This window comes from Rhinolophus sinicus, linkage group LG01 (genome assembly GCF_036562045.2).
Source record: "Rhinolophus sinicus isolate RSC01 linkage group LG01, ASM3656204v1, whole genome shotgun sequence".
Lineage (NCBI taxonomy): Eukaryota > Metazoa > Chordata > Mammalia > Chiroptera > Rhinolophidae > Rhinolophus > Rhinolophus sinicus.
In genome coordinates this window covers 84,641,804-84,668,278 of record NC_133751.1, presented here as the reverse complement: position 1 = coordinate 84,668,278, position 26,475 = coordinate 84,641,804, and the positions used below count along the sequence as shown (strand labels likewise).

Below are 26,475 nucleotides of genomic sequence, written 5' to 3'. Positions count from 1 at the left end.
GTCTTGGCTCCCTTCTCTTATATTTATTTTGAATGTTTGTTGGCTATTGCACCTATGTATAACTTTCAAAGCTGTGATTTGATTTCAAAATATGTATTGACTCTGAAAAAATAAACTTAAAATTATTAGTTTATATTGTATATTAATAATTATATAACATAATAAGAAATTTAATTAAACACATTTCTATTTTTTTGCCAATTTTAAAAACAGTTTTATTTAAGACATTGCATTTTTCACTTTACAGTATAATGCTTATACAGTGCACCATTATTATTTTTTCCTATTCCATATTTAGGAATCAAGAACGCCAGTTATTTACTATATAGCACCGCAACTTTAAAATTTCCATGGAATTTGCTACAAATTTGGGTCCCTCTATATTTTGTGTGGAACAATGTTAATTCCATGCTCAAGGTTGGCTTGATCAACCTCTTCGATGGTGGGCCCAGAAGAAGCACCATCAGAAGGAGGGGCTCCACCCTCCTTCTGGGTGGAGGCATCCCTCCTGGCAAGCCCCCATGCTCTGGTACAGCTTGGTAATGATGGGATTGAAGACTTTTCCCGGCTCTTTCTGCTAATGTTCAAATTCTTTCTTCTCTGCAGTCTGCTTCTCATCAAGCCAGTTGATGATTTCATCGCACTGATCAATCTTCTGTTTGTCCCCATCATTGATCTTGCCTTGGAGTTTCTTCATCTTCAACAGTTGCTTTCATGTTGAATGCACAGGATTCAAGTGAATTCTTGGAAGACACCTTGTCCGCCTGCCTCTCATCTTCAGCTCTGTACCTCTCAGCTTCCTGTGCTCAGTGTCTTCCTTCCTCAGAGGACGCTGTCATTAGTGACGGTAATCTTCTTCTCTTTTCCTGTACTGTTACCCACAGCGGAGACAGTGAGGATGCCATCGGCATCAATATCAGAAGTGACTTCAATCTGAGGAACATCTCGAGGTGCAGGAGGTGTGCCTGTGAGGTCAAACTTGCCAAGCTGGTGGTTATCGTTGGTCGTGGCCCGCTCACTGCGCGCACCAGGCTGGTGGTCAGAGCAGGTAATGAAGGTCTGTGTCCGCTGGGTCAGGATGGTAGCATTGTGCAAGATGAGGACAGTCATGACTCCACAGCTGTCTCAATGTTAAGGGAAAGAGGACTGACATCCAACAGCCACAAATCTTGAACATTTTCAGATTTGTCTCCAGATAGAATGGCTGCCTGGGCGTCTACACCGTAAACAACAGCCTCATCAGGGTTGATGCTTTTATTCAACTCTTTTCCATTGAAGAAGTCCTGTCGGAGTTTCTGAATCTTGCGGATACCGGTAGAACCACCCACCAGGGCAGTATCATGGATCTGGAACTTGTCGAGCATGGCATCCCAAAGGGCTTTCTCTATAGGGCCCAGGGTGCCACAGAAAAGGTCAGCCCTCGATTCTTCAAATCAGGCATGGGGGAGAGAGATATAGAGGTCGATTCCTTCATAGAGCGAATCAATCTCAATACTGGCCTGGGTGCTGGAAGAGAGTAGCTTAGCACGTTCATAAGCAGTACGGAGGCGACGGACAGCCCTCTTGTTCTCACCGATGTCCTTCTTATGCTTGCACTTGAACTCTGCAATAATGGTTGTCAAAGTCTTCTCCACCTAAATGGTTATCCCTAGCTATAGATTTGACCTCAAAGAATCCTTATTCAGTTGTAAGAATGGACACATCAAAAGTGCCACCTCCCGAGTCAAAGATCAGCACATTTCTTCCAGCTCCAACCTTTTGTTTAAGCCAGTGAGCAGCAGCAGCTGGCTCACTGATGATGCTAAGTACAATGAGACCAGCAATAGTTCCAGCATCTTTGGTAGCCTGACCCTGAGAGTCACTGAAGTAAGCAGGTACCGTGACGACAGCATTGGCAACAGTCTTCCCAAGGTAGGCTTCTGACATTCCCTTCATCTTTGTCAAAACCATAGATGACACTTCTTCTGATAGAAACTCTTTGTCTCTCCCTTGTATTCTACTTGAACCTTGGGCCTGCCAGCATCATTCACCACCATGAAGGGCCAATGCTTCCTATCGGATTGGACAACAGCATCATCAAATCTATGTCTAATCAGGCATTTAACATCAACAACCGTGTTGGTGGGGTTCTTCGCAACTTGGTTCTTTGAGGCATTACCGATCAATTGTTAGGTATTAGTAAAGGTGACATAACTTGGGGAGGTTTGGTTTCCCTGGTCATTAGCAATTATTTCCATATAATCATGCTGGAAGACACCAACAAAGAGTAGGTGGTGCCAAGATCAATGCCAACTGCAGGTAGGTCCCTTAGACATGGTTGCTTCAGCCTAAGTGTGGCTTGTGAGGAAGAGAGATCCAGACACCTACTCCTATATCCAATGAGTGATTAAAACACATTTTTAATAGTAAGCAACAGTGATGAAGGACAATAACACCAACATATTACATGAATATTAGGATTAAGAGAGAATATACATAAAGTGCTTGGCATGGTGCCTGCCACCTAAAATTTTAACACAAAATGTTGGTATTATGTGTTGTTAAAGTTTGTTTTGAGGAAAAATCATTTATTTATAAGAAAACTTGAATATCTAAGAAACTCCAGTTAGAATAAAATCTTGTTATTATAGCTTTATAATGGTTTATAAATGTAGTTTACGTGGGGTAAGAAAACTATTATTCAGTTTACAATCAGATGAAATTCTAGATAGAAAGCATTGTTTTAGAAAAATACTGCAAATTGACTCTAACAACTATAGGTGAAATAGGAAACAAATATGCAAAGACAATCCTTACAATTTCTACAATTTTGTTGTGCAAAAGGTAATAGTTACTACTCAAATAAATCTTGAGAATGTTAATGAGTTGGTACTTGACGGCTGATCTCACTTACTCAAAAGAATGCCTTGCCCTCATTTAGTTCCTTCTGTGCTTAAGAATTTTCTGAGAAGAAATGCCAACATTCTGAAAGGCTGAGAGAAGGGTGAATGCCAATTATAGTCCCAGTTGAACACAAATAATTCCACCCATCAGTAAGCAAGAAGGTGAACCATTCGAGGAGTTCCTTATATTAATGCCACAGTAAATGTGGCGAGTCCGTCACAGGATATTTCAATACATCGTGCATGTCATTCAGATTTACAGGCAACCTGCTGAGACTGTGGAGACCTACTTTCCTCTGCTGTGATTTTAGTTCATTTTAAGAAATATCCCTGAATTTTACCCCTTCCCCCAAATACTTGGTTCTGTAGTACTTTCTGAGTTAATAGGAAACATGCTCATGCTCTCTTCCCCTAATTTAAAGGAAGGCATATATTTCCTAGAGAGATGAACAAGGGGAAGCTAAAATCTGCTGATCTTTCACTAAAAAAAATCAATTCTGTTGTCTTCTACAATAAATAGATAAACAAACAAAAATATAGAAGAAAAGAAAGACAAATATATAATTTAACATCCAGACACAAAAGTCTAAGTAAGCATTAAATAAAATACCTAGCACAATTGACAAATTTATTGTTCTCACTGAGGTGAATTCCAGCTTTGATCTGGTGTCTGTTATAGATTTATGTTATCACTATAGCTACATGCTATTTCACAAATAATATAACTCTTACAATAACAGCATTTTTGGAGGAAATATTGAATACTGCTTGTTGAGTTAATAGACTATTTCAGTCAAATTGCCTTAAAGTATGTAGTTATTACATGTATTAATGATTTTTAATAATTTAAATTGTATAGCATAACTGTGAACTGCAGTGGAACTCTCATTGATTCTTTGTGGTAAATTAAAGTTGCAAAACAACCTAGTAGAGTTTCCCTCAGGAAAGAAAATATGCAAACACATCTTTAAAATGATGGACAACTTTTGAAAAGAGGATCCATTCTGTGTCCCAATTTTGGCTAAATTTGTGAAATGTGTTCAGTACTTGCCTGTGGCAGGTCTGTTAGAAGTGCATCCTGCTTTACTGCAGAAGGCACCCCCGAGTAGTGCAAGGGCACAACTTATTGCAGAGTATAATAGCTATGTATCAAATAACAGGAAAGGATGCCTTCAGCTTGGGTCCCCTCACTAACACAAGTGCATTGGTCTGTACTTTGCATATAGTACATTAGCATTTACTCAAGTATTATTTATGGTTTGAGAGTTAACGTAGCATAATGGTAAAGATTATGGTTGGTGGAATCAAATTATATGGCTTTAAATACTGACAGACAAGGCCAGTTATGAAATTTGGAGCAATTTACTCAATCTCTGTGTTTCATGTTTCTTGTTTATAAAATAGAGATTCTCTGCCTTAGAGGATTGTTTGGGGACTAAATATACAATCCATAAAAAGTTCTTATTACTGTCTTTGGCCTATAACAAATGATCAAAGATAATTAACTATTGTTATCTTCATTATTATTTTCTTTAAGAAACAAAAATTTAAAAATATATTTTGGTTATTTTTTTACCTATTAGTACATATTGTTCTATTTAGTCTGTTATTGCACCTGTAAAAAAGGTATAGGCTATCATCTTTCAAAAATATTAAATAATTCACCAGACACTTACAAAGCATCTATTATGTTTTAAGCACTGTGAGTCACTGATGAAATAACAGAACAAAATAGATTCATTCTCTGCTTATGTGAATCTCATAGTTCATTATGGAAAGATTTAGATAGCCATTAAAGGGGGATATTCAATTTTACTGTAATAAGAAAACTATCATCCTATTTTTCATTAAAAATTAGTCTACTTTCAGACTAATTATTTAATATAGTACTAAATATGGGTCAAATACAGAAGTTGTCAGCTTCTGTCTAGCAGCTAAATGCTGCCTTACATGTAAGTGCTACATATATTCTTACAATCATTCATCCATTGAATCAAATTGTTGTTGAGCCTTTCCCTGTACTGGCTCTGAGAGGCACTGGGAACCAAAACATGAATAAGAACTTCTCATCCTTGCCCTCTGAAAGTAGGGGGAGAGTAGAAATGTAAATAGGGGGTGAGTTTATTTATAATTAAAGGTGTGAGTAAAATGCTTTAGAAAAAAAAAGAGAAGTAAGCTGAATGCAGGAACATTTTAAATTTTATATTTAAAAGTTGAGAAATAGAGATACATGTATTAAAAACAAAAATTATAAACAAAAAGTCTATGTAATAATGTCATAGTTCTTAATATGTAAGTATTAGTAGTAGTAATTAAGTAATATATATGTAACATATTACTTAATATGTGAGTAATATATTTGATTGAATGTAGAATTGAAATTACAAAGGGAAAAGGAGAAACAAAAAAACAATAACTGACTTTCGGCTTGGAAAAAAATGTTATGAGAAAAGAGTATATTATAATTTTTATTTTTACTGAAAATAGTGCAAAAGGAATCTAACCTAAGGCACCGGATTTAGAAGAATTCCCTCAGCAAGCTGGGGTCTGTTTCAGGAAAGTTATAGAATTGTTATTGGTGAATATTTACCAGTTATAATATAAACATTGTTTCTTGAACAGCGGAGGCAAATGCCTTATGTGTTCACACAGATAAGTTAAACCATGCAGCTGAAGGTAGCCATCTACAGGATGCTGCTGAGACTGGGCAGTAACACTCAAAATTTACTCATCAGTGGCCACAGGTAACAGTCTATAAGCTTAAAGAAAAACGTACACCAAGTTTGACAAGTGACGTTCTGATTCACAGGATAGCAAGGCCACCTTCACATGTCCAACATAAGGATGTCTTGTTAATCTGGGAAAAGACCTTGATTAGTAGTCAAAAGAAATATATAATAGGAAGTGTTTTTTTTAACAACCGATAAGAGACAGATACCCTGTTCTTCTGCAAACAGGTGTAATCCCATTCTCTGCTTCTGATGGTGCTTACCCCCAAAAAAAAAGAAAGCCACAACCACAGCAACTCCGTGCTTTCCACGAAGGGTTACTTACATCATTTATTCTTCATTAGATACTGATTGAAAAAACATCACTTATTCTGACTGAGTTATGGCTATTTTGAATGTCAGGTTTTCAGTTTTATATGTGCCTCAAAAATGACCCACAGAGTCATTTATGCCCATATGTCATCTAACCAAGAGAAAGTGAGCTCTGAATTCTCGCTCTTGAATGAAATTTTTAGATTGGAATTTGGACTCTCAAGGACTTGCAGAATAATAGAAGTAGAAGGGAGCATTTGTGGAGGCCCTTAGTGTATATTTAGAGCTATTAGGAATTGTTCTTTGGATGAGCGTGTACATTCCTATTACTGTTTTAACAGTGTTTCCTCCTAGTTTAAGTAATAAATCTTATATTGACGTGAGTTGGTTGACACCAAATAAACGTGAAATTACGGAAAGAGCAAGTCAAATACTTGGCTGAGACCTAGTCCCTTAGTAGGAAATGAGCCCTTAAGTCTCTTTTCAGTGAGCCAGAATTCAGTATAGCCCATTAACATTCTGCCACCCCGTGGCTTGTTTGAATGAGTTAAATGAATTCTTCCCTTTCTCCAGCTCTGCTTAGTTCAAGCAAACACTGACCTATCCAGGATGCATTTTCCAGACTCCTGTGTCAAGTATCTTGGCTGCATTTGGCCAGAGAAGTTCTAGCAGGGTCAGGTGGCATATCTGACAAGAACTGCTTCTAAAAGCCTGGCCTCCTATGGTTCCATGTCCTGGTGAGGATCCAGGCTCCTGGGCTCTGGAAACAATATGTTCTTCCTTTGTCCCTCCAACCTAGCAGTGGTAAAGATTCCTGCTATTGCTTGTCTTGGGTTCTCTTTCACAGATCCCTACTGATTTCTTGGCTCTTCCATTGTCTAAGTAACTGATTCCTTGAATTAATTGTATTTGTTTAAATAGTCACAGTAGCATTTTCATAAGTGGTTTGCATTAGCCAATATAGTCTTGGAACCAGAGGTAGTCTCAAGATAGAAATCCTCAAGTTGGGGTTCTGAGATGAATTATTCATCTGTTGGAGTGGGATATTGTTAATTCATGATTTGCGAAAGTATTGTGATTATGTAAATTATTGCATGTGGTTGCGTGGAATAAAGTGCAAGTCAAATGCAAGACTTTAGGAAATCAAGGTTGCTTCACTGACCATTCACCATGACAATAATGATGCTTGCTCAGACTGCAAGGTGGAATCTCTATTTCTGATGGCACCAGAGGGCTCACAGGAAAAAACAAGCTCAGAGCTTCAAAGTTTCCCCTCAAGGCATGGGGAGCAACAAGAGAGGTTTAAATATGACATTTAAAATAATTTTATACTCTTTCAAGTTTCAAGGAAAATGTGGTTGTTAATCAGGGCTAATTGTAAAGGTGGCAGAATCACAAGTCAAGATGAACACACAACGGTACCAAGTCTGTTATGTAGAAGTTTGGGTACTAGTGGAGGAAGAGTGGGACGGCAAGGCTTGGGGTGAGTATATCTGGGTGCACCCAACTGAGCCTGAGAACCGTTAAGTCCTCCTTTGCAAGCAGACACAGCTTTTTCTTCCTTCTCTGAGGAAACTAGCTGAATTAGTCACAGTCTACTGAAAACAGCGTGCATACTTGTTTAATATTTTGAAGTTAATTTGATAAATAAACTCCTAAAGAGTCTGGCCAGTGTTAAGAAAAAAAAAAAAAAAAAGAATATTGAGGCACCCAGGTACTTGCAACTGTGGTGATCTTTACCACACGTTCCTGAAAGAGTAAGGGGAAAATGAGAGCCTAGTCTGACTTAGAACCACTCAACAGGAACCCTATTTGTAGATAGACACAAGCACTACCAAAAATGCAACTCAGCCTTTCTCTCCACCAACCCTCCAGCATCACCTGTTGGTGTTTCCATTGGCCAAATCCAACTAGAATCGAAAAATTCAAAAGGCAACTAAACCTGTAAGGGCTAGCCTCTAATGATATGTAGTAGGCAGCAAGATATGACGAGTGAATCTGGAGGTGGAGGAGAGCAAATGGAGATTATAAAGTACATTTCACCCCTTTTTGCAGTCCTCATCCATTCCAGGTATCTACCCAGAGGAAAAAATTCTCAGCCTTGGGGACACACCCTATCACTGAAAAATAATCTGAGTTCAATTATACTTCCCCATGGGACCACAATGATAACATTAGCCATCATCTTTACTTTTTAGATATGGTACCCAGAAATGTTAATTTAAGTTATAGCTGCCAAAGTGTTCAACTGTGTGCCTGGTCACTAGGCCTACAAATGATATTTACAGCTTTAAAAAAAAAAAACACCAATCATTCTATATTCTTCTTACTCTCTGACACCATCTCTGACCTTTTGGCAACATCTTTACTGGTATAATAATCTAAGTATTTGTTATAGGACCCGAGCCCTCACTGCAACTTGTCTTTAATGGGTGGATGCCATATCGCATTGATGGTGAGGGCTGGACATGGGAATAATAAGAGGTACTCCAGTGAATCCTCTGCTTTAGTCGTCCTTTTCTCCTGTGGTAGAATAGCAGATCAATTCTCTCTTCACAGTTGGGAATAAGAACTGACCAGTGGACTGACCTTATTCTCTACTCCTGTTTTCAGCAGCATGAGGAACCCCAAATGGCCAGAGGAACATCTCAACAAGCTAATTAACAGAACCATGACTATGTTCCCTAGCACATGCACTCTTCCTTTGGCCACTAATACCTCCACACCCACAAAGGCCAAGGCTGAAGAGATAAACAGAAAATATTAGAGAAATGAGTTATTAAATATATTAATGAACGGGACTTACTTTTACCTTGGTTCTCAGACTAATACATTCTAACTAAAGAAAAACTAGAATAATACATTAAACTACATTGTAATTATAGGATGCAAGTGAATCTACAATAAGCCAAATATTATTCTATCAAACTCTTTTTTTCTGGGTGAGGAGTTCCTGATAACACCAATGCATACCTTGTACATGAGCTCATTGTTAACATTTATTTCACAGTAAAATGAGTTCTTTGTTTGGAGGCAATGATGTATGAGAAAACAAGGCCATAAATAAGGCATTCTACAAATCTACCAGTGGATGTTCGGGGAGAAATATTTCAGACATGGAATGAAAGTTCATATTTGGAATATGCTCATGTATTCCCATGAAAACATATCATCACTTCACACCTAAGGGAAAGGGTCAAATGTAGTCTAACCATAATATCTATTGATGGTTTGACAAGTGGTAGACAGATCAGCCTCAGTGAAGGAAAGTCCATTTTTTTGAGACCTTAGCCCATATCTCTATCTGCATATCTTCTTCATACAGAACCCACTGAGGAGACAATAGGGTATTTGAAGAATGAGGTTGACTGGCATCAACAGGATGGTTCAGCTTGTCTACCTGATAATGGAAAGTCTCCTCTGAAGTGGATGCTTCTGGAAGGTATCTATTTGGTACATGAATTCTTTGTCTTTCTTCTCATTCTGTAATGTCCATCCATATTTTTCCCAATCCTCCTTGTCATAAATAAATATTCCAATTTTATTCTTTAAGTTTCCAGCAAGATAAAATTTAGCCACTACCCATAAATTGATATAGATCTATACCATACATTGTCTTTCATATATATATATATATATATATGATAACTAGATACACTGCTTGACATTTGGTCAAGAAAAGCTTTCTTTTCACCACTGTCTTCTACAGGCTCCCAGGCTGTAGTGGAGCAACTATGCACTTCCTGGTGGAATGCGCTATGTGTATAACTATCTATAAACCAGGCCTATGCTTTCCCCCTTCAGTTAGTAAGTCCTGAGGAGCTCCCCATGAGACCTTACATGTGGATTGAGTAAGAAGTGGTGAAACTGTAGGAGTTGTATTTATGAGTTTGAGCCATCTGCTTACACTAATTACTTGTGTAATCTATGCCTTTGAGACCTTGGTTTCACATTTAACCATCTCAATTTTACAATGAAATGCTTTGGCTAATAGCCAAGATTACACCTTTATGGATAAGTTATAATCTCAATGTATGATTGGAAAAGGGGTATAGGCTTTGTACTGGCTTATTCAACTCGGACTTGCCAGAGTCTCCATATCACATCCCTCTCTACCACAAAGATGTTATTCGTGATTATTTATGCTGTACCACTAAGTTCAAATGGAAGAAATGCTTACATCTCAGACTGGGTATGCTGAAGTATCTTCTCTTGCTCCAGCTTCCATTCAAAACTGATAGCATTATAGATTTCCCAGTAAATGAGACAGAACAGAACAATCTAAATTTTAACAAAACCCCAAAGCGTCAAAATTTGGCTTCTTCCTGAATTGTAATCTGAGGTATACTAAGTTGTCTTTTACTTTAAAGGAATAGCCCCCACATACCCTAAACACTAGATAAAAGCACTAATATGGGAGCCCCTGAGTCTTCTCAGGGCTTACTGCCTGCACTCTGGTGTACATGTATCTCATTAAAGCATATATGGAGCTTGCTAATTCCTCTTTGTCAGGTCAGTTAGTAAAGTTTTCATATGGTTAAGGAGAGTTGATCAAGGTAAACATAATAACATTTATTCCAATGTTCCCACTTCCTAACCCAGTAGACCCCTTTCTCTCTATAGTACGTCAGGGAAGTTCTGGCGTCTTAACCTCATCGACTCTAGGCTATTGCTGAGCCAAAGATTTTCTTAACCAACACACCAAACTGTTGCGATCCACCCTAGGGGTTGGAGCTGTCTTAGATTCTGAATTCCAAGTAATTGCCTACTATCAGTACATTTAGCCTTAAAAAAAAACATCTTTATGTTCCATTTTTCTAACACAATTAAGATCCTTCCCCATAAAGGATGGGAGGAGACACTCCCAAAGTTAGGTAATTAAAAGTTGGTTTCTTTAAATTAAAATCTAATTTCCTCAGATTTGGGGAAGGTCTGATTTTACTGCAAAGGGTGGTTCAGGGGCAATTAAGGATTCAAGTTGCTAAGCTCTGTTGAAATCTTCATCTTATTTAATTTGTCTCTACTCCTCACAAGGTAATCTCTACATTGAAAAAATGTTTAGTGATATCTTACATCTATAAACACATCAGTGAATAAAACAAAGAAAAATCCCTGTCTTCACAGTTGCATTATAGTAGGAGAAGAAAATGACATGCCAAATAAAATATAAAAGTTTGTTAGTAATTAGTTCTAAGAGAAAAAGAAATAATGCAGGAAAGGGCAATGGATAGAACATATCAGTAAAAGAGGAGTTGCAATTTAGGTAAGTGTCCATGTAGGACTTTCACTAAGAAGATGACATGAAAGGTAAGGGTTGAAAGCATGAAGATGTAATCCATTTGGAGTTCAGGGCACTTAGCATTCTAGGCAGAGGAAACCTCAAGGACAAAGGTTTTGAATCAGAAGTGCCTTTGACTGGCTCAGTGAACAATGAGAGGCCAGTGTAGTTGGAGTGAAGTGAACCAGGGGTAACAGCAGTACAAGATGAGATAAGAATGGGGTCAGACCTAAAAAGCTTTGTATATTTTAAGAATTTCAGGTTTTAATCTCAGCCTGTTGTAATAGATTGAAGCTTGGGGGCAGGGGTGAAGGTTGTGGAAACAGAGTCAGGAGGCTATCACAATAGTGTAGAGTAGCCAGGGAAGTAGGTAGGCCTTTGCGATCAAAGACATTTCACCCAGTTTGAGATTAAGAAACAGGTTTCAGTTAAGGAATTTTCCACCTAAGGGATAATTAATTCTCTCTAATTCTCTTTAATGAGAATTCCCTCATTCTCTCTAATTCTACTCCAATTAGATTTTTACCTCTAGACACCATTTAAACTACTCTTGTCACCAGTTACCTCCATGTTCTCCATGCTCTGCCCTCTGCCCTTTTATCTCTTTAGATTTCAAACATTAGAACAATCTTGTGTAGAGGAAATAGTCATGATGGAGTCATTAATCTCAGCTCAGAAGTCTGATGTATAGTGGCTTATGGAGAATACCAGCTGCTAGCCACCAGAGGCCTTTTGGGGAATAAGATTTCGGCTTCATAGAAAGCAGTGTCCAGGTCCCTAAGACCATTGTATTCAGGTGAATAGCCCATTCAGATGAGGAAAGACAAGCAACCAACTCCCAGGCTCCTTGATGGGCTGCTCAACCAAACATTCTAGCACCATCTATTAAATAATTCTGCTTTTGTCTTCCATGCCAACAAGTAGTAACAATGGCTTGCACTAGGATAGTAGCAGTTGGATATATTAATAGTAAAAAAAAAATCCTCAAATTCTGATTATGTCTTAAAGGTTTAAACAATAGGATTTTCTGAAAAATCTGATGTGGAAAGAGAGAATTCAAGGTGATTCTTGCATTCTTAACCAAGGAACTAGAGAATGAAGTTGCCACTAGCTGAAATAGGGAGAATTGCAAAGGATCTGAGATTCAAAGATAATGCAGAGCTCAGTCTTGGACACGGAAGTGTGAAGTACCTGTTAGCATCCCAGAGAAGATGATTGGAGAGAAGTCTGGGCTGAAGATGTAAATTAACATATAGACATGGTCATTGTCAGCATAAAGTTGGGACTTAAAGTGCCACGAGAAGATGGGGTCATCAAAAAAGTGACTGTAGATATCGGTAGATGTCCATCCAAGGACTGAACTCTGTGTACTCTGAAGTTTAGAGACAAAGAAGATGAGGAAAATCAACAGATAACACTGAAAGAAAAAAGGCCAAATCTAGTAGAAAAACCACGGGGAGTGCTGTCTCATAAGTTCATAGAAGAAAATGTTTGAGGAGAAGAAAGTGATGAGCTAGGAAAACATGCTGCTGAGAGGTCAAGATGAAGAAGAAGAGCTGACCACCAGCTTTAGAACATGGAGGTCATATGACTCAACAAAAGTAGTTTAGCTATGGTTGTGGGGTAAAATTCTGACAGGATTGTATTCAAGACAAATTGGCAAGAAACAAGTTGGAGAGTACTCATTCTAATGGTTTTGCTGTAGAAAGAGGCTGGAATTATGGTAGAAATAGAAACTGATGGCGAAACCTTTTTGTTTTAAGAACACAAAGCATTTTTGTATATTGATAGGAATTTAAAGAAAGAAAATTATTAATGCAGGAAAGAAAGGGGATAAATGGGGAGGGGGCAATGTTCTGAAATACTTGTAAGTGATAGGATATAAAATTTAGATCACAGAGGAAAAGGTTGGACTTGGCTACAGTTCTCTTATTGTAATAGATGATAATATGGACTCTGATGAGTGTAGATGTGGTCATGGGAGCCTGTAAAATTTTTTTCAGATTTTTTTGCATTTTCTTAGTGAAATATAAAGCCAGATCATTATCCGTGTTTTAGACTGAGGAAGGTTTGGGCAATTTGAGGGTAGAAAGAAGGTATAAAACAGTCAAACAGGAGGGTTTAGTTAAACTGTTCACCGAAAATTACCGACAAATTTTTTGTATATAGAATAGAAGGGCAGGTGACCAAGGACAAAACCTGAGAGATTCCAAAAATTATGTTATATGTAGAGGGAACACACACACACACACACACACACACACACACACACACACACAAGAACCTCTTAAAAAGTTCACCTGGAAGGAGCATACAGAGAATTTGGGTGAAATAAAATTCAGGAAACAGTGGTGACGCCAGTGGTGTAAAGGGGCAAGAATGCTGCAGAAATCATGTTAAGATGCTAAGACCTCAAAAGTTTCTATTACATTAAGTAAAAAGAAAATAATTATTTGGCAATACCTGTATTTTGGAAGGTGGGCATATATTATCAATAATAATTCAGATCTATTAAAAACTTAATATATTCCAGGAATTGCATATAAGACTTTTTATGTATTATTTTATTTGATACTTAAACAACTCTATGAATTAGGTACAATCATATCCTCCTTTAACAGATGAAGCAATTGAAGCACAAAAAGATAAAGTAAATAAGTCACAGATGCTGAGAACAGAGAGATTTTGGACCAGGCCTCTTTGCTAGAGAATATTCCACTTTAATTACTACATTAAATTGCCTTCCCGAAGTCAGATTTCCATGGATTACTGGTGAGTGGACATCAAGAAACACAAGGAGCGAAGAAAGATTTTCAAGACATTTACTGTGATGGAAAGAAGAAAAATAATTTGATAATTGGTGAGGATGGTATTGAGAAGATTTTAATTGTTTTGTGCTGTTTTCACTTTGTCTGTAAATTAGTGTCTTGAATACATTTACATGTTAATGGGAAAGAGCCACTACTGAAAGAGATATTGTAGATACAGGAAAGAGAGAGGGACAAAGAAATCAACTTACAGAGCGCAATCTCTAAGGAGACAGGCAAAGATAGAATCTAAAGCGCAAGTTGAAAAATTTAAACAATAAACTCTAAAGACTATGCTAGACACTTTTTGTATTGTTAGAAAAGGAAGACATTTAAAAAAATGAATAGAAGTGCACGTCTATTTGTACATTTAGTGGCAGGAATTTGAGAGAGAGCCTTTCAAATCAATCGTAATAGTAGGAGGCAAGATCGTCTGCTAAGAACTGGGCAAAGGGAAATGATGAGGTCAACGAATTGGTGGAGTGGTGAACATATGTATTAGCCTTTTTAGGAAAAGTCCAGAAGGCTGACTTGGGAATGACACTGGAATCGGGATTGACAGTTTGCATGGAAGGCAGAGTTGACAATAAAAAACATGCAATTTGTTTTATTGTATCTATTAGTACTATTAATAGATAACACTCAGCATGAATATGGACCAGGCATTGTTTTAGGCACTTTGCGGTATTCATTTTCACTGCCATTCCATCAGGTTAGTATTAGTATTGTCCCCATTATAAATGAAAAACTTCAGAACAAATAAATTAAGTAAAATGGCCAACATTATAAGCTAATACATGGCAGAGCTGCAGTTTGACCCGAATGTAGTTATTAGCCACTGTCTCATACACAAAACTATGAAGTTCTATGCTTTGCCTGTAGCAATGATAAATAACTCAAATACGGGCACAAGGGAATGACACAGTAACACAATAGGTCAAGTGGGTGGAGGGTTTTGGCAAGAGACGACTTGGAATGAGGACTCGACTATATAAACTAGATATGGAAGGCAAGAAAAGGCAAGTACGTAGGAGCTGTGGCATCATAGGGTATCAGAATGGGGTGTGAGAGCATGCTGTCTGCATCTGAAAGCACAGAACTGGAAAAGCTATTCTTGGTTTCAATGTCCAGAAAAAAATGTTCAAGATTTGTTAGAGAGGCCCCATCTATGAATACCCCCTTCATGTTAATTCTTCTATAGCTGACTTGTGTAATCATGTTTTGATTCTGGACTTTAAAAGTTAATTTGTGTCTTTATCTTATTTTTAAAGTAAAAATTGTATATACTTAAGGTATAAAACACAATGTTTGGTATACATATATGTAGTGAAATGAATACTACAGTCAAGGTAATTAACATATCTTCTCACATAGTTACTGTTTGTGTGTGTGTGTCTGAGATGAGATCACCTGAAATTTATTCTCTTGGCAAATTTCCAGTATTCAATACAGTATTATTAACTATAGTCATCATGCTATACATTAGATCTTTAGATTGCATATCCTATATAAATGCAACTTTAACCAAAATCTCTGCATATACCCCATCTCCTCACCTCTAGTAAACACAATTCTACTCAATCCTTCTATGTATTCAACTTTCTAGATTCCATTTATGTAAGTGAGATCAGGTACTTTTTTACTTTTTGTCCTGGCTTATTTTACTTAGCTTAATGTCTTCCAGTTTCCTCTATGTTGTTGCAAAAGGCAGCATCTCCTTCTTCTTAAAAACTAAATAATATTCCATTATGTGTATGTGTGTGTCTCTGTATATTTATATATATCTCATATATCTTATATATGTATCATATATATGATGTAATATATATATATAGAGAGAGATATAGATATAGATATAATTTTTTTGTCCATTCATCTGTCAAAACACACTTAGATTGTTTCCATATCTTGGCTATTATGAATAATGCTGCAATGAACATGAGAGCACAGATTCGCTCTTGGAGGTACTGATTTCCTTTCCTTTCTGTATATATCCAGAAGAGGTATTGCTGGGTCATAGGGTAGTTCTAATTTTAATTTTTGGAGAAGTCTCCATACTGTGTTCCATAATGGCTGTACCAATTTATATTGCCACCAACAGTGTAAAAGAGTTGCCCTTTCTTCACATCCTTGCCAACACAGGCTTGATGTAATATTTCATGTGGCTTTGATGGGTATTTCCCTGATAATTCATGACGTTGAGTACCTTTTTATATACCTGTTGGCCATTTGTTTTTCTTGTTTAGAAAAGTGTCTATTCTGATTCTTTACCTATTGTTTATGCAGGTTCTTTGGTTTTCAGCTATTGAGTTGCATGAGTTCCCTATATATTTTTGATTTAACCTCTTATCGCATATATGGTTGGCAAATATTTTCTACCTGTAAGTTGCCTTTTCGTGTTTACTTATTCACATGGTTTAGAATTTCAAGTGAAGACATATCTCTAAAGTAAATGAAGTAAACTAACTAGTATGTAACTTGGACGTAATTTCACAAACCTTGTGGTCTTTTTCTTTTCTTTTTTTTAAATTTGGTTTTTCTTTACATGGTTTAAAAGAGATACTATATTATTTTACAAAATGTTATTTCTTCATTCTGCCAGTACTGAATGACCATTACACTTATTACTGAACATTGTGTTTCACATTTAGTGAGGAAGTTGGCATTAACAAAGACATTGTGGCTACAGGAAAGATTTTGAATCAAAGGCTGTAATTATTGGTTTTGTAAATTTTTAAATTAAATTTATTGAGGTGACATTTGTTAATAGAATTATATGTTTCAAGTATACACTTCTATAATACATGATCTTCATATTGCATTGTTTTCACCACCCAAATTCAAATCTCCTTCCATCAACCTATATTGTAATATTAGAGAACTCACTGATGTTCCCAATTTTTCCTTTGTAAAATGGGATTTAGCATTGTAGGGTTATATTCACAATTTAAATTACATTAGATACTTGAAAATGTTCTAAAACAACGTTTCCTTTACCTATCTTAGATTTCAGCCAACTCAATAGGCATGTGAATTAATTAACAAACACACTTTAATACCTTCTAGAGAGCCTCAGGAGTGGCTAAGGGTGCATACTTGAGGATTACATAAATTCTGGTACTCTCTTGGAGCATATTTGTATTTATTTACCTCAAAAACTTAAAGAAACGTTAACAAAATGTAAAAAAAAAATCTATCTGTAATAGTTTCCTAGGGCTGCCATAACAAAGTACCACAAATTGGGGGGCTTGAAACAATAAAAATGTATTCGCTCATGGTTCTGGAGTCTAGAAATTCAAAATCAATGTGTCAGCATGATTGGTTCCTCCAGGACTCTCTCTTAGCTTGTGCTGTGATCCAGCAGTTCTTGGCATTCCTTGGCTTGTAGATGCATCTTTCCACTTCCTGCCTCCATCTTCACATGGCATTATCCCTGGCCTTCATCTTCACCTGGCTGTCTTCTTATAAAGACACTGGCCATATTTGTTTAGGGGTTCACCTTACTCCAATATGACCTTAATTAATTATATCTTCAATGACCCTGTTTACAAACAGTCACATTTGGAGGTACTGAGGTTAGGACTTCAGCATATCTGTTTTGCAGAGGGTGTGATGAACCCATACTACTGTCCAATTGAAATGCATTTATGGTCATGATTTAAAAGTGAGTATTTTTCTAGGAAAGTAAATTAGAGTAGAATTTGTTATTTTTCTATAGATCACCTGACACTGTCATTCTATGATTTTTAAATATTTTGCTCTTATTATCAGAGATCAACAAGAGGCCGAAAGCTTAAGCAAATATTTTGGTTACAGGCTTAGGAACATAATTTTTGAGGTTAACAACACTGCAATTAATGTAACCCAGGCTCCCTCCATAGGCATTCCTTTATTATAGACAAACAAAAATAATTCAGGGATGATCATGAAGCTAAATCAACTGTATCTTTGCTCATAACATTGAAAGCTTAATGGTGCACTGAATTTCTACTGGCCTCACGATCACTAGATGTCCCACCAGACGTCCATCTTAAATCCATTTTAAAAAGCTTAAAACAGGTGGGATTCTTAAGTAACTTGTAGGGTAGATTGAAGAGGCTGCAGGATTCTATGTGCATTAAAATTACTGTCTTATGAGATAACATGTTCCAATGGCAAAAGTGTGGGCTCTGAAGTCAATTTGTCTAAGGGTCTGAATCCCAGAGTTTCTTCAGTTCTTAATTTTGTCATCATGTATAAGATGGAGGTAAGATCACTTACCTAAAGAATTTGAGAAAAGATAAGGTAAAATCTGCATAGCAGCCAACATAGCTCTGTCATACAGTATACACTGGTAAATACTGATTTCCATTTCCTTGCTTTCTGACTATGTATGGTTATTATTTCATTAAATTGCACATCTTTATCAGGAAACCAACATTCTCCAATGATCTCCTTGACACTATGGAGGAAGTACAACAGTACACTTTGGCAAGAGAATCAAATGATAGTTATTAAGCATCTCATGAAAACATAGTTATGAAGATCTAGGAAATAAGGTAAATGTATGTGTGGTGCTGACAGAATTGAAGGAGATTATGGGACTTAAAAATGTGGACTAGTCAGTATAGCACAGGCCATGGGGTCATTACTCAAGTGTAGAAGTTCAGAAATTGACTCCTGAGATCCCAAGTGACCCCAGATAGCCCCTATTTCACTGGGAGCCCTGAAAAAATTTTGAGACTACATACCGCTCACTCTCATTTTGAAAACAAGCACACGATCATAGTACTAGAGATACTCTCCTAGTGTTATGTGCTCATAAAATTATGCTACAGGAAAAGTAGGGGATATTTAAGTAAAAGGACCATTTTATTATATATTCAAGTGTTTCTAAACAAATATTCCTTGGGAATCAGCAAAGGCTTCTTGGAAGTTGTAGAATCTCAGATAAATACTAAGGGATGAAGAATATTTAGCTAGTAAAATGAGGTTGAGATTAAAGAGGAGATAAGCTTTATAGGTGGAGGAAATAACAAAAGGTAATTAATTCAGAGAGAGAGAGAGAGAGAGGAAGAGAGATTGATTGATTCAAGGAACAGGATATATATAGTAAATTAGAAGTAGACTGTGAAGTGCAAATAAATCACCCTTAAGAAATAAAGCTAGGGGACAAAAAGGAGCTCTTACCTATATGGTTCTGTGTTTTAAATAAAATGAGGAAACATTGAAGGGTTATTAGCCCAGGAAATGGCTGATATGTTCAGTTTTGTGCCTTAGAATTATTTGAGAATGGTTTATAGAGGGGTCCAAACCAGATCTGGGAGATGTTAGGATGCTGTTTCTGTAATTATAGTACAGACCATAATGGATTTAACTGTGGCAGTGGTAGAGTGACCAAAGGTGGGGGGAGGGGGAGAGATCCTCAAACATTACATAGGAAGTTAAAAAACATAAGACCTGGGGATAGACTTGAAATGAGAGCAAAGAAAGAGTAGAATTTAGGAATGATCCAAGGATTTCTGGATAGGGCAGAAGAGCAGATGGTGTTGCTTTCTTCATCTCAGAGAGCACAGAAGAGAAGATGTATTGGGAAGTGGGATGATTACTACTGATTCTTTGCCACCTTATACATGAGGTGATTATGATATTTCAATATAAAAGCTTAGAACTAAACCTACTCTGCATCTCTGTGAGCACCTCATAGGCTGTGACTTTTCAGACCAGTGTAGAACAGATGCTGCCATAGAGCTAACATTTAAAGGACATTCAATAAATATTCTTGTTTATGAATTTATTCATTTATTCACAAATATTTATTGAACATGTACTGTCTACCAAGCATTATCCTACAACAGTCGTTCTTCATCATGGTTGTACATTAAAGCAGCTGAGAATGTTTAAAAACCAGGGAGGCCTAAACCCCTACCTGGTCCCATTATATCAAAATATCTGGGCCCAGAAAACAGGTGAATATAAATGGCAGCTAAGTGAAATCCAGCAAATTCTATCCAGTATCCAGGATTCAGAACTACTGTTTTCAGACTGGGGATACTGCAATGAACAAAAGAGCCAGAGGCAATCATCTTTTGGGGATTTTATGCACAGATTTGTGGAAAGCAGAAAGAAATAAAGGCAAGAAGCCAGAAATTGCTGCTACACTAATTCAAATGTTTGAATATTTAAGTAAATAATAGTTATTAACAAATTATAAAACAAATGTGAACTATACAACCAAGTCATATAATTAAAAAATCACATCTTTTATGTGGCAGTCATAAACTGAAGCAGAATCATCTTAGAATGATCTTAAACATGCAAGTAAATAACTACATAAGGTCACTGCTATTGACTTAGTATTTGTATCCTCCAAAATTCATAGTTGAAACCTTAACCCCACTGTAACTCAGATGAGGGCTTATAAGTAATTAATTACGGTCAAATGAGGTCACAAGAGTGGGACCCTGATTTGACAGGATTCATGTCTTTATAAAAACAGATATCACAGAGTTTTCTATTTCTCTCTCTGTCTGCCTGCCTTATGCACACACTGAGGAAAGACCAGGTGAGCACTTGGTGAAAAGGGAGCCATCCGCAGACCAACGGGAAAACCCTCTCCAGATGCCAACCCTGTTGGCAACTTGATCTTGAACTTATCAGCCTCCATATTTGTGAGAAAAAAAATCTGTTTTTTTAAGCCACCCACTCTGTGATATTTTGTTATAGACGCTTGAGCAGACAAATATAGTCACCTCTTCCAATTTAAAATTACAGCCCTTGATTCTCTATGTCACCTGTGACACAGAATATATTTGATTCATTTAAAAACAATCTCTTGGTTTCCAATTATTCCATAGTTGGAGAGAATACACTAGCACATATAGAGGATAGTGATGGGTGAATGGAAACATATTAATTGCTGCAAAAAGTGATCTAAGGATTACAAGAAGGACTGCAAACATGAAGACAAAAAGAGCCTAGGCCCATTTTGAGTGAAAACAGCATTACATATTCCAGATTTTCCTCTATTATTGGATAAAGAAGGCAGAATAACAAAATTATCTATGGGAAAATGAATAAGGGAATGTTATATCCAATTTGACTCACAGAACCCTGCATATATTATAATATTAGCACATGGTACAATACTAGTTTTTCTACCATGACTTAATCATTTTTGAAAAACTGAAATGAAAAAATTAAAAGATAAGAAATTATAATCTCAGAGCATTATAAAAGCAATGAGAAAGAGTAAATATTTTATTTCTGTGATTAAGCATTAATTATCTTGAAAGTTTTACTTATCCTGAATGTCTAATTTCCCAGAGGGTACAGTATAAATAAAACATTACTAGCTTATTATAAAAGGTGGTCCATTATTGCCTATTACATGAAGCAAACTATTAATTTCATTTACCATTAGCCTCCAAATAAAGTATGAGAGTCATTTCTCAAGAGATAACTAAAACATGGCTTCAGTATGTTTATACAGAGTCAATACGCACAAAATATCATATAGCTGTTATGTATACTTTTGCTGCCTTAGGTAATAATTAGATAAACAAATAACTTAATCCAAGATCAACAAAATAATATATACATTTATCATTACTTTAGAATTATACATAGTATAGCTTTTTATACATTGCCATTGGCTTTTTATTATTTAAAGTTCAATTAATTTAATTGATTAAACATATTAGAATAAAAACAAGTACTGTGTATTCATATTTATCAAGTACCAAACATGTACTAGGGATTTTCTCATGTAATTTCACAATAATGTTTACAATGTCATTCAAGATAAACACAAATGTTCACATTTAAAAATAGATGAATTAATTAATAATTGATGAATTACAATATACAAATAAAATGGCGGCATGAGGTGAGCCTCTGGAAATCTCCCCTGGAATTTACAACAAATTGAAAACCTATAAATCCACAAAGGACTCCCTGCACAGCAGACAGGCAAGACGAAGAGGCCCACTACTGAATTCACCTAAAGGTGGGTGAATTGCATGAGTGGGGGAGGAGGGAAGGGAGAAGTGCGGAGACAGAGTCGCGGGGCACACGACGCAGACGTAGCTCAGTGCTCTGAGCTCGCTGCATCCCGGAACTACCGCAGCTGTGGGAGAGGGAAGAACTCGGACTGCTAGGGCTCCATTTATGGCCCACAGTGCTGAGGGGGCAGCATATAACACGGCTGAACCCAATGCTCACAGCAGAGAACTCCGAGAAAAGACTGAGGGAAGAAGGCTGAAAACGGTTGTTTAAGCCCTCACTGCTGCAGAGAATGGAAGCCTTAGGCACTGAGCTCGCCCCGCCCCCACCTGCCCAGTGCTAGAAGCGGAACAGTAGTGGTGTCAGATCAAAAGAACAGAATATTTGCAGTTCTGAGAACTGTGTTCCACAGACACAGATTTGTAGCCCAACTAGTTACGGAAAAGGGGAGGGAGCTGTGGAAGCAGGACTGGTTGTGGTGGTGGTCGCTGCCATTCCTCTTAACCAACTCTCACAACTCACCCCACCCCTGTCGCCACCTATCTGGGCGGGTCCCTGCAGGAGTAAACGGAACTGCTGGAAAACACGGGCTCTGAATCTGGCACAGGAAGATCTTTGGAACTTCAAAAGCTCCCCCCATCCCCACAGAGCCACAGCGTCCTATGACCCAGGCGAACTCTTAACAGAAGAGAAGCCCACCTTCCAGGGAATGCCTCCCATTGTATGAGAAGCTGGAATAGTGTACAGAAAGCATAACACTACAGTGTGAGACAGAAAAACGGGCTGCAGTCAGAGATTAAATAAAACATTCTACACAGATGTGCCGGAAAACAAAAGAAAGATTTCTTCCTATCAACCTGTTGCAGAACCCACTACTGTAGATATCTAGGAAGAGAAATTATAAATCATTAATTGCCATAAATAACCAAAGCAATAAGACAGCTCAGAAAGAAAGTGAAAATTCTCCAGAAAATGAAGTTAATGATATGGAAATATGTGACATAAATACAGAGAATTCAAGATTGCAGTTCTGAAAAAACTCAACAAGGTGCAAGAAAATACAGAAAGGCAGTTTAATGAACTCAGAAACGCAATCAAAGAACAACATGAACATTTTACCAAAGAGATTGCAATTTCAAAAATGAACCAAATAGAATTTCTGAAGATTAAGAACTCAATAGAGGAAATTAAGAATGAAATAGCCAGTTTAGGAAGTAGGGTTGACCAGATGGAGGAAAGAATCAGTGACATCGAAGATAGAAACCTGGAAATGACATGGATGGAAGAAGAAAGAGACTTGAGACTTAAATGAAAGAACTCTACAAGAACTTTCTGACTCCATCAGAAAGAGCAATATAAGAATAATGGGCATACCAGAAGGAGAACAAAGAGAGAAGGGAAGAGAGAGTATATTCAAACAAATAGTTGATAAGAACTTCCCAAACTTGTGGAGAGAACTGGATCCTCGAATCCAAGAAGCAAATAGAACACCTAATTACCTCAATCCCAACAGGCCTTCTCCAAGGCCTGTATTGAAGCTGTCTAAAATCAACGACAAAGAAAGAATTCTCAAGGCAGCCAGGGAAAAGAAGACGGTAACCTACAAAGGAAAAGCCCATTAGATTATCATCAGATTTTCAGCAGAAACTCTACAAGCCAGGAGGGAGTGGAACCAAATATTCGAACTATTGAAAGAGAAATTGTGAGCAAAGAATAATATATCCAGCAAAGATATCCTTTAGATATGAAGGAGGAATAAAGACCTTTCCAGACATACAGAAGCTGAGGGAATTTTCTAACATATGACCTGCACTACAAGAAATACTAAAAGAGACTATTTGACCACCATCAACAGAGACAATTTGTGGCAACCAAAACATAAAAGGGGGAGAGTAAAGGCCTGAACTGGAATCTGGGAATGGAGAAAGTAAGCATGCTGAAGAAAATAGAATACTCTAAATAGCAAACTTTCTTTTACATAAACTTAAGGGTAACCACTCAAATAAAATCCAGAACTGAAATATATACTGTAATAAAAGAAGAAACAGAGGAAACTTCATAGAATACAACCACACAGAAATAATAGACAACAACAAAAAGGCAAAGAAACAATGGAGACACAGTCTTACCAGAAAACTAAAGATAGAATGATAGGAAATCCTCACATATCAATAATCACCCTAAATGTAAATGGACTGAACTCACCAATAAAAAGGCACAGAGTAGCAGATTGGATCAAAAAACTAAACCCAACCATATGCTGTCTCCAAGAGACACATCTCAGCTACAAGGACAAGCATAGACTCAAAGTGAAAGGGTGGAAATTGACACTCCAAGCAAATGGTACCCAGAGAAAATCAGGTGTAGCCATAATGATATCAGATGAAACAGACTTCAGGGTGAAAAAGATAACAAGAGACAAAGATGGACATTTCATAATGGTAAAGGTGACTATACAACAAGAAGACATAACAGTCATCAATATTTATGCCCCCAATCAGGGAGCACTGAAATATACCAAGCAATTACTAAGAGAACTAAAGGGAGAAATTGACCAAAGCACAATTATACTAGGGGACCTAAATACATCATTGACAGCTATGGATAGATCATCCAAACAGAAAATAAATAACAAAATAGCAGCCCAAATGACACATTAGATGAAATGGACATAATTGACATTTATAGAGCACTTCACCCTAAAACATCAGACTATACATTTTTTCTAGTGTACATGGAACATTCTCAAATATAGACCATATATTGCGACATAAAATTAACCACAGCAAATTTAAGAAGATTGAAATCATACCAAGCATATTCTCTGATCACAAGGCTTTGAAATTGGATATGAACTTCAAAAAGAAAGCAGGAAAAAAAAACAAATACGTGGAGATTAAACAATATACATTTAAAGAATGACCAGGTCAAAGAAAAAATTAGAAGAGAGATCAAAAGATACATAGAAACAAATGACAATGAAAATACATCTTACCAAAATTTTTGGGATGCAACGAAAGCAGTTTTAAGAGGGAAATTTATATCATTACAGGCCTATCTCAAGAAACAAGAAAAATCCCAAATAAATAACCTCATGTTACACCTTAAAGAACTAGAAAAAGAACAAATGAAACCCAAAGTCAGCAGAAGAAAGGAAAAAATAAAAATCAGAGCAGAACTAAATGAAATAGAGAACAAAAAGACAATAGAAAAAATTAATGTGACAAAGAGCTGGTTCTTTGAAAAGACTAACAAAATTGACAAACCCTTGGCTAGGCTCACTGAGATAAAAAAAGAGAAGACACTAATAAAGAAAATCAGAAATGAAAAAGGGGAACTTATCACGGATGCCACAGAAACAAAGAATCATCTAAGAATACTATGAAGGACTATATGCCAATGCCACCAAATTCAATAACCTAGAAGAAGTGGACAAGTTCTTAGAAACATACAACCATCCTAGGCTGAACCATGAAGAACTGGAAAATCTAAGCAGACCGATCACCAGTAAGGAAATTGAATCAGTCATCCAAAACCTTCCCAAAAACAAAAGTCCAGGACCAGATGGCTTCACTAGTGAATTCTACCAAATCTTCAAAGAGGATCAAATACAAATTCTGTTCAAACTCTTCCAAAAAATTGAAGAAGAGGCAGTACTCCCTAACTCATTTTATGAGGCAAACATTACACTGATACAAAAACCTGGTAAGGACAACACAAAAAAAGAGAACTACAGACCAATATCTCTGATGAATACAGATGCAAAAATCCCAAACAAAATTCTAGCAAATCGAATGCAACAATGCATTAAAAAGATTATTCATCACGACCAAGCGGAGTTCATCCCAGGAGCATGAGGATTGTTCAACATATGCAAATCCATCAATGTGATACATCACATAAACAAAATAAAGGACAAAAATCATATGATTATATCAATTGATGCAGAAAAAGCATTTGACAAGATACAACATCCATTTATGATTAAAACACTGAATAAAATAGGTATAGAAAGAAAATACCTTAACATCATAAAGCCCATATATGACAAACTCTCAGCTAATCTCATAATTAACGGTGAAAAACTGAAGCCCTTTGCTATATGTTCAGGAACACCGCAGGGCTGTCCCCTATCACGTTCGCTTTTCAACATAGGGTTGGAAGTCCTTGCCAGAGCAATAAGGCAAGAGAAAGAAATAAAAGACATCCAAATAGGGAATGGAGAAGTTAAATTGCCACTCTTTGCAGATGACATGATGCTATATATCGGAAACCCTAAACACTCCACCAAAAAGCTATTAGAAACAATCAACGAATACAGTAAAGTTGCCGGCCACAAAATCAACGTACAAAAGTCCATTGCATTCCTATATACTAACAATGAAATCTCAGAAAAAGAAATTAAAAAAAACAAAACAAAAATAAAACAATTCCTCTTGCAACTGCAGCAAAAAGAATAAAATACCTAGAAATAAACTTAACCA

The 26,475-nt window shown here is 36.8% G+C and overlaps 1 pseudogene; it reads right to left on the bottom strand.

Moving 5' to 3' along the window:
- Positions 1 to 378: 378 nt before the first annotated feature.
- Positions 379 to 26,475, bottom strand: part of LOC109454634 (heat shock cognate 71 kDa protein) — a 46,906-nt pseudogene continuing 20,809 nt past the window's right edge.